The following is a 14,769-nucleotide window of genomic DNA, read 5'->3' as shown; positions in this document are numbered from 1 at the left end:
AAGGTTTGAAAAATGACCATCCAATGCTATAATCAGAGAAGAGCTGAAATATCAGAACTGGATTATTTGCACTAATGTTTGTCTTTAGTTTAAAAAGGAAATCAGGTAAACCAACTAATTTTCCTACTGTTTCCAAATTTACTGGTACCACTCAGTATCTCAGACCTTTGTGATGCAAAATAAGATTGCAGTTAATACTTTTGTAACTTTTAGAAGTTTTGAAAATATTTCAGATTGACAAGAAATGAAGGTTCTTACTCATAGCACCTTATTGCGTAAATATCTGGTATTTGTCACATTTGTCTCTGATTATTTTAAGCCATAAAATGTGACTGGGTGTTTTGAAGCCCTCTGTGTTCCTCACTATAATTTCATTTTTCATTCTCTCTCCCCAGAGGTAATGCCTATCTTGGATGTGAATTTATCATTCAGTAAATACTTTTACAATTTTAATAACATATGTTGGTAACCATTAACAAAATATATTTTTAATATAAATAATATTATATTCCAACATGCTTTGTTCTGAATAAATTTCAATATTCTAAGATGTATCTGAATTAATATGTATACATTTAATTCATCCTACTAATTATGTGAATAATTACAGTTTTAGCATAACGTTACAATATTCCATTATATGATAGAAAACAATGTACTCATCCAGACTCTTGTTTTTGTGGTCCAGTTTATTTCTGATTGTTCTCTTTCACAAACATCCATTGTGCCTTGTATGAGGGCTTCTCTGTGGTATGTACAAAAAGTGGCATGGCTAGGTCCCAGGGTCACAAGCATTTTCAGTTTAACTCAGTCTTTATAATTTGCTCTTGACAATAGTTTAATGATGTTGACATTCTCTCGGGCACTGTGTCAGAATTCCCAATTCCCTGTAATCTGATCCTCACTTAGTAATACAGATTTTTAATCTTTCTCTATCTGATGGTTACAAAATTGTACCTTCTTGTGCAAATTCTCAATTTTCTAATTATAGTGAGGGCAAGCATGGCTATTGGCTTTTACAATCTTCTCTTCTGCTACTGGTCAGTTCATAGTTTATGAAGATTTGCTATTGCATTTTCTATGTGAAATTAATATCAGGTATATATTTTTTTGGATAATAAAATTGTCCAAATATTTCTTAAAGTAACATTTGAATCTATTTAAATTTAATAAAAATCTGGAACAATCTAGTTCTGCTAGTTGAACTCTTATCTGATTAGTGCTGGGGGTCATTTCTAAAATCTTTAGGGAGAAAAACTCTGAATTAAGCTCTTTAACAAAGATAAAACCTCAAATATCTCAGTAGGGAAGTCGGGCTGGGAGGCAGGGTATGTATTTTAATTTCCTACTGCAAGGTAGAAATGTGTTTTTAATTAAAAATTTTTTTAAAAAAATTTTCCATAGGTTATTGGAGTACAGGTGGTGTTTGGTCATAGGAGTAAATTCTTTAGTGGTGATTTGTGAGTTTTTGGTGCACTCATCACCCAAGCAGTATAAACTGCACCCTATTTGGATAGTCTTTTATATCTCATTCCCCTCCCACTCTTCCCCACAAGTCTCTAAAGTCCATTGTATCATTCTTATGCCTTTGCATCCTCATAGCTTAGCTCCCACATATCAGTGAGAACATACAATGTTTGGTTTTCCATTCCTGAGTTACTTCACTTAGAATAATAGTTTCCAATATCATCCAAGTCACTACAAATGCTATTAATTCATTCCCTTTCACAGCTGAGTAGTATTCTATCATACATACACACACACAAACACACACACATATTACAGTTTGTTTATTCACTCATTGATTGATGGGCATTTGGGTTTGTTTGATGATTTTGCAATTATGAACTGTGCTGCTGTAAACATGTGTGTGCAAGTAAGTATCTTTTTTGTATAGTGACTTGTTTTCCTCTGGATAGATAACCACTAGTGGGACTACTAGATCAAATAGTAGCTCTACTTTTAGTTTTTTAAAGATTCTCCACACCGCTTTCCATAATGGCTTTACTAGTTTACATTGCTACCAGCAGTGTGGAACTGATCACTGCATCCACATCACCATCTACTGTTTCTCAATTTCTTAAATTACGGCCATTCTTGCAGCAGTTAGGTGGTATCACATCGTGGTTTTGATTTGCATTTCCCTGGCCATTAGTGATGTTAAGCATTTTTTCACGTTTGTCGGCTGTTTGTATATATTCTTTTGAGAATTGTCTATTCATGTCCTTAGACCACTTTTTGATGTGATTTTTTTCTTGCTAATTTGTTTAAGTTCATTGTAGATTCTGACTATGAGTCCTTAGTCAGATGTATAGATTGTAAAGATTTTCTCCAACTCTGTGGGTTGTCTGTTTACTCTGCTGACTGTTCCTTTTGCTGTGCAAAAGCTCTTTAGTTAAGTCTTGGCTATTTATCTTTGTTTTCATTGCATTTGCTTTCGGGTTCTTTGTCATGAAATCCTCGCAAAAGCCAATGTCTAGAAGGGCTTTTCCAGCCTCCTGAATTCCTTTTCAGGTAAATCAGGGATTTCATCTTGGTTTGGATTAATTGCTGGTGAGCTAGCATGATTTTTCAGGGTGTTAAAGAGCCTCGTTTTGTGATATTACCGGAGTTGGTTTTCTGCTTCCTTCTTATTTGCGTAGGCTCTGTCAGAGAGAAGGTCTAGGAATGAAGGGTGTTGTTCAGATTCTTTTGTACCACAGAGTGTTCCTTTGATTTAGTACTGTTCCTCTTTTCCCATGAATGTGACTTCCTGAGAACCAAGCTGTAGGATTGGTATCTCTCTTCTGGGTCTAGCCACCCAACAAGTCCAGTCTACCAGGCTCTGGGCTGGTACTGGGGATTGTCTGTACAGAGTCTTGTGATGTGAACCATCTGTGTATCTCTCAGCTGTGGATACCAGGACCTGTTCTGATGGAGGAGGAAATGAACCCTATGAGAATTCTTAGTTTTGGTGGTTTCATGCTCTGTTTTTGTGCTGATTGGCCTCCTGCCAGGAAGCAGCACTTTCCAGAGAGCATCAGCTGCGGTAGTATGGGGAGAAACCAACCAGTGGGCGGGACTCTAGATCTTCCAAGACTATATACCCTTTGCCTTCAGCTACCAGGGAGGGTAGGAAAGGAACATCAGGCGGGGGCAGGGATAGGTGTGTCTGAGCTCACACTCTCCTTGGGTGAGTCTTGCTGCAGCCGCTGTGCGGGATTGGAGTGAGGGTCCCAGGTGAATGGAATTGTGTACCTAGGAGGATGATGGCTGCCTCTGCTGAGTCATGCAGATTTTCAGGGAAGTCAGGGAAAGCTGACATTCACAGGCCTCACCTAGCTCCCCTGCAATTCAAATGGCCGGTCTGGCTCTCACTATGCCCCCTCCAATAGCAGTGAGTCTGTTTCCAGGCAGTGGGCAAGCAGGGGTGAGAACTTGCCCCAGCTGTGGAAGAAAGGGGCTTTTGTTTTTGCCCCACCTGTGGAGTCCGCACACTGGATTTGTGCCCTCCCCCAGGGTCTGGCCGGGAGGCTTCTCCACCTGTTCAAATGGTTATAACGTTCAGCTGAAGATTTTCTTCTCTCTGCAGCTTTTCCTCATCCTCTAGCCGCCCTCCCGGAGGATCCTGGCAGGCAAGGCAGGAACGGCCTGCTTGGGGCGCCAGCAAGTTCCCGGGGCCTTTGCTGCTGCTTCCTCTACCCCTGTATTTCACTCGCCTCTACCCCTGTATTTCACTCGGCTCTCTCAACCGACTCGGCTCCAGGTAAGTTCGGAATCTTCTGCAAACTAGACCTTCAGTTTCCGAAGTTGGGGTGTGTGTTGTGGGCAGAGGAGCTCCCTTTCCCACTTCCCCAGTTTGGGCACTCGCAGTGTTTGGGGCGTCTCCTGGGTCCTGCAGGAGCAGTCTGCTTCCCTCCGAGGGTACTCTCAGGTTTCCTGATGTCTTCCTGTAGTCATTCTGGAGCTAAAATTCGTAATGTGAACCTCCACAAACTGCTCTGTTCGAATTGGAGCTGGGATCCAGTCCTGCCTCCCGTCAGCCATGATAATCACCTTTAATTTTTTTTCTAATATGAATAACCAGTTCTGCTAGAACTATTTTGTAAAAAGCCCGTCATATCCTGCTGGTATGTAATACTAAATCTGTTATATATCAATTATCCATGGATTGAGGGTCTGTTTTTCACCCAATTCTGTTTTCTTAAATTTATTGCTAATGTCAGTATCTTTTAATTATCTTGAATTACAGTAAGTCTTAACTTATTGTAGGGCATATCCTTCCACCCTATTTAAAAAAAAACCTTGGCTATTTTCCATTCTTTATTTTTCTGTATTAATTTTATAAGTTGTTTATATTCTCAGGAGAAATTTAAAAGTGAAACCAATTTGCCAGTGATTGAAAGGCATGATTTTTATTTTAAATTAGAAGCAATAGGCATTTTTATACCACTGAATATTTTATCATAAATATTTTTCTCTCTTTTATCTACTTAGAGTACTTTTTTGTTCACTTATTTCTATATACTGAGAACTTTTGTCCCTATTTTATATTGATTTTTCTATGGTATTCATTAGAGCAATGTTGGAGTTTTTGCTATTTCCATATTAACTGTGTGTTCTGAATTCTATTTTTAGTAAAATAAAAGTTCTCTTCTGTTCTACATTCTTTGTTTTTAGATCTACTGTACTAGCTAAAACTTAGAAAAATAAATTGAATAGAAATGGTGACAAGTATCTTTGTCTAATTTTTGGCTTAGCTTTAAAGAACTTCCAGCATTTCACTATTAAATATTACGTGTACCACAGATTTTTGGCAAATACCTCTAGCAGACTAAGAAAGTTTCCTCTTATTCCCAGTTAGCTAGATGGACTTCATATTTTGCTTTGTTTTAATTATATGTTGATACTGATTTTTTCAAAAATTTTTTTTGGTATCTGTATAATCACATAAATTTTGTTCTTAATGTGATACGTTAATATAGTATGCTACTTTAATAGACTTGTACTGGGAAATATATAGAAGTATAAAGAAATAGAGAAATGCTTGGTCATATGTCTGACACCTGCATTATTTTATCATCAAATCTGGTTCCCCCAAAGATGGGCTTTTTCCCTGTTTGGTGTCACGAAGCCAATACACAAAGCAGAAAGGAAGCGTCAACCAGTTAGGACTTGATTCCACTGCTAAGCAACTGAAAGGCAGGAGCCTGTCTCACAAATCAACTTCTGGAAAGTGAGGAGTCAGGGGGCCAAAATATAGATTCTCTCTAATGAAGGGATTGGCCATTAAAAATGAGGGCAGGAATATTCACGTCTTTTCCAGAAATGACTGGTGCACTGGAGTGCCACCTTCCTTTTGTCCTTTAAGTCTTCTTCTGGTCATTGTCATGGTGATTGTCAAAGGTCACGGCATTAGTGGGAGTGTCATTTAACATGGAGAAGAGATTATAATGAAACCTGAGCTATTTTTGAAGTTGTCAAGTCCTTTGATTAGCTGTCATGATTCTAACCAGTCTCAGGTGGTCTGATTACCAATAGAACTCTTTATCACAGGCATCTTCCTCCCATCTTTCCCTTCCCTTCCCTCTCCCTCCCTCCATCTCTCTCTCCCTCCCTCCTCCTCCTCCTCCTCCTTCTTCTTCTTCTTCTTCCTCTCTCTCTCTCTCTCTCTCTCTCTCTCTCTCTCTCTCTCTCTCTCTCTCTCTCTCTCTCTCTCTCCTTTCTTTCTTGATGGAATTTCACTCTTGTTGCCCAGGCTGGTGTGTAATGGCACAATCTCGGCTCACCAAAACCTCTGCCTCCTAGTTTCAAGCAATTCTTCTGTTTCAGCCTCCCGAGTAGCTGGGATTACAGGCATGCACCATCATGCCCAGGTACCTTGTTTTTTTTTTTTTTTTTTTTTTAGAGACAGGATTTCTCCATGTTGGTCAGGCTGGTCTCAAACTCCCGACCTCAGGTGATCCATCTGTGTTGCCTCAAAGTGCTGGGATTACAGGCATGAGCCACTATATCTGGCCCCTATTTCTTAAAGATATGCAGTTAGGATGGCATAGAATTCAGCTAGGTCACATAGACATCATACCAGGTAGCATGAGGGGGATCTTTGGGAAATAGAAACAAAATTCCTGGACAAAAGGTATGAGTATCTATGAAGTTACTATTTAATGCAAAATTGCTCTTCCAATTGTTTCATCATTCCCAACCTCCAAAACCCCTGCCCACTCCAGTCCCCAATCAGTATATGAGAATTACCATGTTTCCATATCTTCTCTAATACTTCATCTTCTGAGACATCTTGATTGTTGCCCTTTAAATTAGTGTGAACTAATATCTGCTTCTTGGATACATTTACATTCTTCTGATCTTCACTTAGATTATTCATTTTTGTATGGTTATTGGAATTAAAATAATTTCTATTAAAGAAGAATTGTTATATTTCTAAAAATCTACACATTTTATGATAGATTTTATTTAGAGTATTTGGAAGCAATTGGCCAATATTTAATTTTAAGGCTTTTATATCTCGGTGTACTATTAAACTATAAATTTTCTATCCATATACCCTCTTTTGCCAAATTTTGGGATTAAGAGTTACCACAGCATTAATAAAAAGTTGTGAAAAATTCCCACTTTTTCTATTTTATGAAATAATTTATATATGGAAAATTTGTAAGCAAATTTTGGTAAGCTCTTCAGCAATACTATTTGGATGTGGTAACGTTTTGTGGGTGTATTGTCACTATTGATTCAAGTTTCATAAATGAATATAAGCTTATTTGCATTTTCAATTTCTTCATAGGAAACTTCTATAAATTCTTTCTTAGAAACTTAGTAATTTTATCCAAGTTTTCACATCTGTTGGCGTAAAATTAGTCATGTTTAAATATTTTCTATTAGCTGTACTGCTTGTTCCTTCCTTATTATCTTGATTGTTTTTCTCAATCTGTGTATAGATTAGTCATCATATCAGATTTTTCAGAACCAAGATATTGGTTGGGTTGATTTTTTCTATGTTCTTTTGTTTTATATCTCATTAAAATTTGCTCTTATTTATTACTTTCTTCTGTTTATTCTCTTCAGATTTACTCTGTGAATTAGTTCATTTTCTGGTAGCTGATAAAGACATACCCAAGATGGGGTAATCTATACAGGAAAATGGTTTATAGGACTTATACTTCCATATGACAGGGAGGCTTCACAATCGTGGTGGAAGGCAAGGAGGAGCAAGTCATGTCTTACTCAGATGGCAGCAGGCATAAAGAGCTTGTGAAGGGAAACTCCCCCTTATAAAACCATCAGCTCTTGTGAGGCTTATTCAATATCATGAGAACAGCACAGGAAGGACCTGCCCTCATGATCTGATGGCCTGCCACAGGGTCGCTTCCACAACACATGGGAATTCAAGATGAGATTTGGCTAGGGACATAGCCAAACCATATTATACTGTAATTCTTTTTTTATTTTTTGAGTTAAAATGAGTTCATTAATTTTAATTATTTTCTTCTTTAACATATGCATTGGAGGATATAAATGTAGTTCTATCTAATTTAAACTGCATTTCATAATTTTTAACAGCTTTATGAAGATATAATTAACATACAATAAATTGCAATATTAATGTGTAAATATTACATATTAAGTATTGTGAAATGATCATTCCTGTCCCCAATTTCCAGCAATCAGTCATCTGCTTTCTGTCACTATACATCAGTTTATATTACCTGGAATTTTATATACATGGAATTGTACAGTATGTCTCCCTTTTTTGTCTGGCTTTGTTCACTGAGAATAATCTTTTAGAGTCGTTCATGTTGTTGTGTAGATCAATGGTTCATTTCTTTTTGTTGCCGAGTAACATTCCATTAGAGGGATATGTAATAATTTTTTAACCATAAACCTATTGATGAACATTTGGACTATTTACAATTTTTGACTATTACTAATAGTGCTGCTGTCAACATTTGTGTACAAGTTTTTCTATGGACATATGGTGCCTTGTCAAAGGCATACTTTTAGCTTTTTACAAACGTGTACAATTGCTTTCCCGACTGGCTTTATTACCAATTCACATTTTGACCACCAGCGTATGAGAGTTCCAGTTCTTCCACATTCTTGCCAACACCCAACACTTTATTTCAACTTTTTTTTTTTTTTTTTTTTTTTTTTTTTTTTTTTTGAGACGGAGTTTTTTGCTCTTGTTGCCCAGGCTGGAGTGCAATGGCGCGATCTCGGCTCACCGCAACCTCCACCTCCTGGGTTCAGGCAATTCTCCTGCCTCAGCTTTCTGAGTAGCTGGGATTACAGGCACGCACCACCATGCCCAGCTAATTTTTTGTATTTTTAGTAGAGACGGGGTTTCACCATGTTGACCAGGATGGTCTCGATCTCTTGACCTCGTGATCCACCCGCCTCGGCCTCCCAAAGTGCTGGGATTACAGGCTTGAGCCACCGCGCCTGGCCTATTTCAACTTTTTAAATATAGCTATCTTCATAGATGTCTTATAATATCTCGTAAGCATTAAATTTGCATTTCACTAATGAATAATGTTCAGCATCTTTTTAACCATCTGTCTAGCTTCTTTGGTGAAATGTGTGTGTTCAAATGTTTTGTCTACTTTTTAGTTGGTTTTATTTTCTTACTCTTAAGCATTGGGAGTTTTCATGTATTGTGGATATAAGTCTTTTATCAGATATATGCTTTCTAAATCTTTTCTCCCATTATGTGACTCATCCTTTCTTCTTTACATTGTATTTAGGAAACCACGTTTCAAATTTGGTAATATCTAATTTACTGATATTTTTATTTTATGGATCATGCTCTTGGTGTTATAGTTAAGAAGTCTTCATGTAATGCAAAACTACAAAGCTTTTCTTCTACACTTGCAGAATTTTATAGATTCAGGTTTTATATTTAGTAATATATCAGAAATATATATTATAAAGATATACTATGTAATGCATCATACATTATGAAATGTATGGCACAATAAAAAGAGAATATGTAATATATTTAAACGGTGTAAAGAATTAACAGAAACACCCATATACCCGTAAACCAGTGTCAAAAGGAGAACATAATGATGTGTATTCCTCTCTGATCTTAGCTCTTCTGCATACATCACTAGATGCCATTCTTTCTTGTTTTTTAATGCTTATGTCTCTAAGCAACATATTGCCTCTATGGTTGCCTCTCCTTATCATTTGTAAAAACATAAAACTGTTTGCATTCCTGACTTGGCTTCTCTTGTTTAATATTGTATTTTGGATATTCATCCAAGGTGGTTGTAGAATATTGATTTTTATGGCCATTATCACACTATGTATGTTTACTGTGTATTTATCCAGCCTACCATTGCTGACTTTTGAGATTTTAAGGCTTTTATTTTATACAATGTTGCAATAAATATTTCATGCTATGTCCTCTTGGACATTATATGCTAATATATTTTTAATTTTTATGTCATTTTATATACATATATATGTATATATATATGCATTAGATAATGCTAAATAGTTTCCAAATTACTTAAAACAAATTACTCTCCCATCAGCAATTCATGAGACTTCCACTCCTTTAAGCATACTACCATCAGTTGATATTTTAGGGCCTTTTCATTTTTAGCTATCTGGCTGGTGTGTAATTGTATCTTATTGTTAATTTAATTTCATTTGCCTGATGATTAATAAAATTATACATCTTCTAATATGTTTATCAGACACTTGTATTTTCTTTTTTTTTCCCCCAATATAGGCACACTTCAGAGATTGCAGAGTTAATTGCAGACCACTACAATAAAGTAAGTATCACCATCCGCCAAATCACACACATTTTTGGGTTCCTTAGCAAATGTAAAAGTTATATTTATATTATACTATAGTTCATGAAGTGTGCTATAACATTGTGTGTTTAAAAAAAAAAAACTTAAAAATGCTTAATTGCTGAAAAATGCTAACAATCATCTGAGCCTTTGGTGAGATGAATCTTTTTCTAGTGGAGGGCTTTGCCTCACTGTGCACTGGTGAGGGTCGTGGTAGTGGCTGAAGGTTGGAGAGCCTGTGGCAATTTCTTAAAATAAGACAACAATGGAATTTGCAGTACTCGTTCATTCTTCTTTTTGTAAAAGATTTTTTTTGTAGCATGAGATGCTGTTTGGTAGCATTTTACCCACTGTAGAACTTCTTTCAAAATTGGAGACATTCTTCTCGAACCCTACTGCTACTCTATAAACTAAATCTATGTAGCATTCCAAATCCGTGGTGGTCGTTTCAATAATGTTTACAGCATCTTCACCAGGAGTAGATTCCATCTCTAGAAACCACTTTCTTTGCCCATCTGTAAGAAGCAACTCTGCATCCATTCAAGTTTTAGAGTTTTATCTTTAACGTTTTAATCAAACATCTCTTCTTTAATGAAAATTACTTTTTTTTGTTTGTTTGTTTGTGTTTGTTTTGCATGAAGGCACTAGGTGTAAATCACTTATTTATTTGAAGGGAAAAGAAAGGAATTGCAGTCATTCCTTCAATGAGAACTGCTTGCTTTATTATATATTATTTTCACCCTGCCACTGTCTCCAGGTTTTATAGATACACGATTTTTTTGTTTCAATATGAAATCATAGTGTAATTTTTTTTAAAGATATTTTAAGTGGCAAGCATATATCCATCTATGACCAACTTGACCCAAGTAGAGGAAATGACGTGGTGATGCTGCCTGGCCAGCAGCTTTTGTGAAGCACCCTAGACTGTGTGAAGTACTACAGTCTTTCAGATGTTAACATGCAAAGAATATGTGCATCTCAGTACAGTGTGGCCAAGGGTCGCAGTTTTCCCGGGACTGATGAGGTTCTCAGAACACAGGACTTTGAACAAAACTGGGAAGGTCTATCTATAGATAGATACAGATATATGACTCTACCTTAAATAGATACAGTTTCGTCACTTATACCTTAATGAAGCTGAAAATACGTTGTGGTAATTTCTTTTTTTTTTTTCACAATTAAGGATTTTAATGAACTTTCACCAACAGCTGATAAAACATAGACATTTTTCTTTCTTTTTTAAATTGTACTTAAGGTTCTGGGGTGCATGTACAGATCATGCAGGATAGTTGCATCGGTACCCACGTGGCAATGCGCTTTGCTGCCTTCATCCTCCCGTCACCTACATCTGGCATTTCTCCCATGTTATCCCTCCCCGACCTCCCCATCCCACCACTGTCCCTCCATTGCCCGCCCCCAACAGACCCCATTGTGTGATGCTCCCCTCCTTGTGTCCATGTGTTCTCATTGTTCAACACCCGCCTATGAGTGTGAACATTTGGTGTTTGATTTTCTGTTCGTGTGTCAGTTTGCTGAGAATGCTGGTTTCCAGATGCATCCACGTCCCTAAAAAGGACACAGACTCATCATTTTTTATGGCTGCATAGTATTCCATGGTGTATATGTGCCACATTTTCCTTGTCCAGTCTATTGTCAATGGGCATTTGGGTTGGTTGCAGGTCTTTGCTATTGTAAACAGTGCCGCTGTGAACATATGTGTGCATGTGTCTTTATAATAGAACAATTTATAATCCTTTGGGTATATACACAGTAATGGGATTGCTGGGTCAAATGGAATTTCTATTTCCAGGTCCTTGAGGAAGCACCATACTGTGTTCCACAATGGTTGAACTAATTTACACTCCTACCAACAGCATAAGTGTTCCTATTTCCCACATCCTCTCCAGCATCTGTTGTCGCCAGATATTTTAATGATTGCCATTCTAGCTGGTGTGAAGTGGTATCTCAATGTGGTTTTGATTTGCATTTCTCTAATAATCAGTGATGATGAGCATTTTTTCATATGTTTGTTGGCCTCATATATGTCTTCTTTTGAAAAGTGTCTGTTCATATCCTTCTCCCACTTTTGGATGAGTTTGTTTGCTTTTTTCTTGTAAATCTGTTTTAACTCTTTGCAGAATCTAGATAATAGCCCTTTGTCAGATGGGTAGATTGCAAAATTTTTTTTCCCATTCTGTTGGTTGCTGGTTCACTCTGGTTGCTGGTTCACTCTAATGACTGTTTCTTTTGTGTATGTACAGAAGCTCTGGAGTTTAATTATGTCCCATTTGTCTAGTTTGGCTTTTGTTGCCAATGTTTTTGGTGTTTCAGGCATAAAGTCCTTGTCTATGTGTATCTCCTGAATGGTATTGCCTAGGTTTTCTTCTCTGGTTTTTATGGTGGTAGGTCTTATGTTTAAGTCTTTAATCTATCTGGAGTTAATTTTAGTGTAAGGTGTCAGGAAGGGGTCCAGTTTCTGCTTTCTGCACACTGCTAGCCAGTTTTCTCAACACCATTTATTAAACAGGGAATCCTTTCCCCACTGCTTATTGTAGGTATGTGGCGTTGCCTACAGGGCCTCTGTTTTTTTTATTATACCCCCACACCACTATGTACTTCGTACATTATTGTTATGGCTCCTGCCAATGCAAAGACTGCAAAATTCCCCTTAGAGATATTCTTCTCTAAGCTGTTTATTCTAGTTAGCATCTCATCTAATCTTTTTTTCTAGGTTCTTAGTTTCTTTGCATAGGGTTAGCACATGTTGTTTTAGCTCTGAGAGGTTTGTTATTACATATCTTCTGCAGCCTGTTTTTGTCAATTCGTCAGATTCATTCTCTATCCATCTTTGATCCCTAGCTGGTGAGGAGTTGTGACCCTTTGGAGGAGGAGAGGCATTCTGGTTTTTGGTGTTTTCATCCTTTTTGTGCTGGTCTCTTCCCATCTTAGTGGCTTTATCTACCTGTGGTCTTTGTAGTTGGTGACTTTCAGATGGGGTCTCTGAGTGAATGTCCTTTTTGTTGTTGATTACATTATTTCTTTCTGTTTCTTAGTTTTCCTTCTTCCATCAGGACCCTCTGCTGCAGGACTGCTGGAGGTCCACTCCAGACCCTCTTGCCTGGGGATCACCCGTGGGGGCTGTAGAATGGTAAGGGTTGCTGCTGGTTTCTTCTTCTGTTATTTTTGATCCAGAAAGGTATCTGCCAGATGTCAGCCTGAGCTCTCCTTTATGAGGTGTCTCTTAGGGTATACAGGGGTTGGGGAGCTGCTTGAGGAGACAGTCTGTCCCTTATAGAAGCTCAAGTGCTGTGCTGGGAGCTCCATTGTTCTGTGCAGAGCTGCTGGGCAGGTACTTTTAAGTCTGCTGCAGCGGAATTCATAACCGCCTATTTTCCCAGGTGCTCTGTCCTAGGAAGGTTGGCTTTATTTATAAGTTCCTTTCATGCTGCTGCCTTTTTTCATAGAGGCCCTGCACCGCACGAAGTAGTCTAGTCACAGTTTGCCAGCAGAGGTGTTGTTGAGCTGCTGAAGGCTCTACCCAGATGCTGTATGAACTGCCTCAGTAGTGGTGGTCGCCCTTCCCCCCACTGAGCTGGACCATCCTGGGTCCAGCTGCGCTTGCCGCAAAACTCCCAATCCAGAGCATTTCAGATTGCTTGTTTTGTGGGGGTGATACCTGCCGAGCCAGATCACCTGGCTCCTTGACTCTGCCACCTCCCTTTCAGTTGAATGGGTAGCTCTGTCTCCTGGGCATTCAAAGCGCCAGTTGAAATGGCCACCAGATTTGTGTGTTTCTGTGCACCATCCCGGTGCCATCTGAAACCGCCGTGCTGAAAACTCATGGTGCTTTTCCTGGGAATCTCCTGGTCTGTGGGCAGTGAAAATTTGTTTGGAAATGTGGTGGGCACTCATGCTCTGCATTGTTCTTGCTGGGAACTGCAACCCAAAGCTGTTCCTATTTGGCCATCTTCTGTGGTAATTTCGTGAAACACAAAAAAGTGAAACACAAGTGATTGTGTTTCACTTCTGTACGTTTGATCTGTTTTTTCTTTCTTTTTTTTTCCAAATCAGCCTTTTTTTATGTTGTTACTATGGGTTACTTTCTTTCTTTTTAATATTAATTTCTTGTCTTAGGGTCTCTGCACAACATGAGTTTGTAAATCTATACCCTTCACCTGCATGTCGCAAAGATTAGGAGTTTTGATTTCTTGTGGGAAATTATGCTTCTCCCTCAAACACCCACCTCCAGAGCTGAGGCAGAAGACAAATGGAGTTACAGATATGCAGAGTTCTCTAGTCTGTTTTCACTAACATGGGGTCCTTTTGGCAGTCAAGGCTTAACATAGGGTTCTCTGTTTCCACTCACTGCTCTATATGAACCCATGGCTAACTGAACATCTTCTGGTAGCCATTAACTCTGGCATTTGCTCTAGGTCCTATATCTAGGCTGATACACCCCTACAACCACCCCCCACCTGTAACAGTTTAATTTCACATTGATATGCCCACCACCAACATCCTTGGTCTACCTCTGTCTATATCAGTTCCATTTCACACTTCCACCTCTGAATTCCCTCTCTATTTCTGGCACCTAAAGATTTCCCTTTCTCTCTGTTTGGCTTAGGTTTTAAATGTTGCTGTTACTGCATTTTCACCTAGCAGTTTGGTTGCTATTAGAGGTCATGGTCTGCATCAACTCAGCCAATTTTCAGAAACTGGTGGAAATAATTTTTGTCTTTTGAACTTCGTAAACACAGACACACACACACACATATGCACACACAACATGGACAGAATACTAAGCTTCCCTTCTCCTGAGACTCAGTACGTACATGAATTACGGAGTTTTGATATTTTCACAATTACGGCGTGCATCATGGAAAGTGAAATAAAAGTCAAACCCCTTTCTTTCTGATTCTAACTCCATAATTAATGTAAATGGATGAGTGACTTGGATTCCAGGTTTACA

General features: G+C 38.2%; 1 long non-coding RNA gene across 1 annotated transcript in view; it reads left to right on the top strand.

Moving 5' to 3' along the window:
• Positions 1 to 3,588: 3,588 nt before the first annotated feature.
• LOC141585449 (uncharacterized) overlaps positions 3,589 to 14,769 on the top strand; it is an 80,864-nt gene continuing 69,683 nt past the window's right edge. Inside the window, exons 1-2 of the long non-coding RNA XR_012518924.1 lie at positions 3,589 to 3,745; positions 9,734 to 9,779. This is a non-coding gene — a long non-coding RNA (uncharacterized LOC141585449). The remainder of the gene's footprint in view (positions 3,746 to 9,733; positions 9,780 to 14,769) is intronic.

The sequence above is a fragment of the Saimiri boliviensis genome, chromosome 8 (assembly GCF_048565385.1).
Source record: "Saimiri boliviensis isolate mSaiBol1 chromosome 8, mSaiBol1.pri, whole genome shotgun sequence".
NCBI classification, from domain to species: domain Eukaryota; kingdom Metazoa; phylum Chordata; class Mammalia; order Primates; family Cebidae; genus Saimiri; species Saimiri boliviensis.
This window is presented reverse-complemented; position numbering and strand designations above follow the sequence as displayed.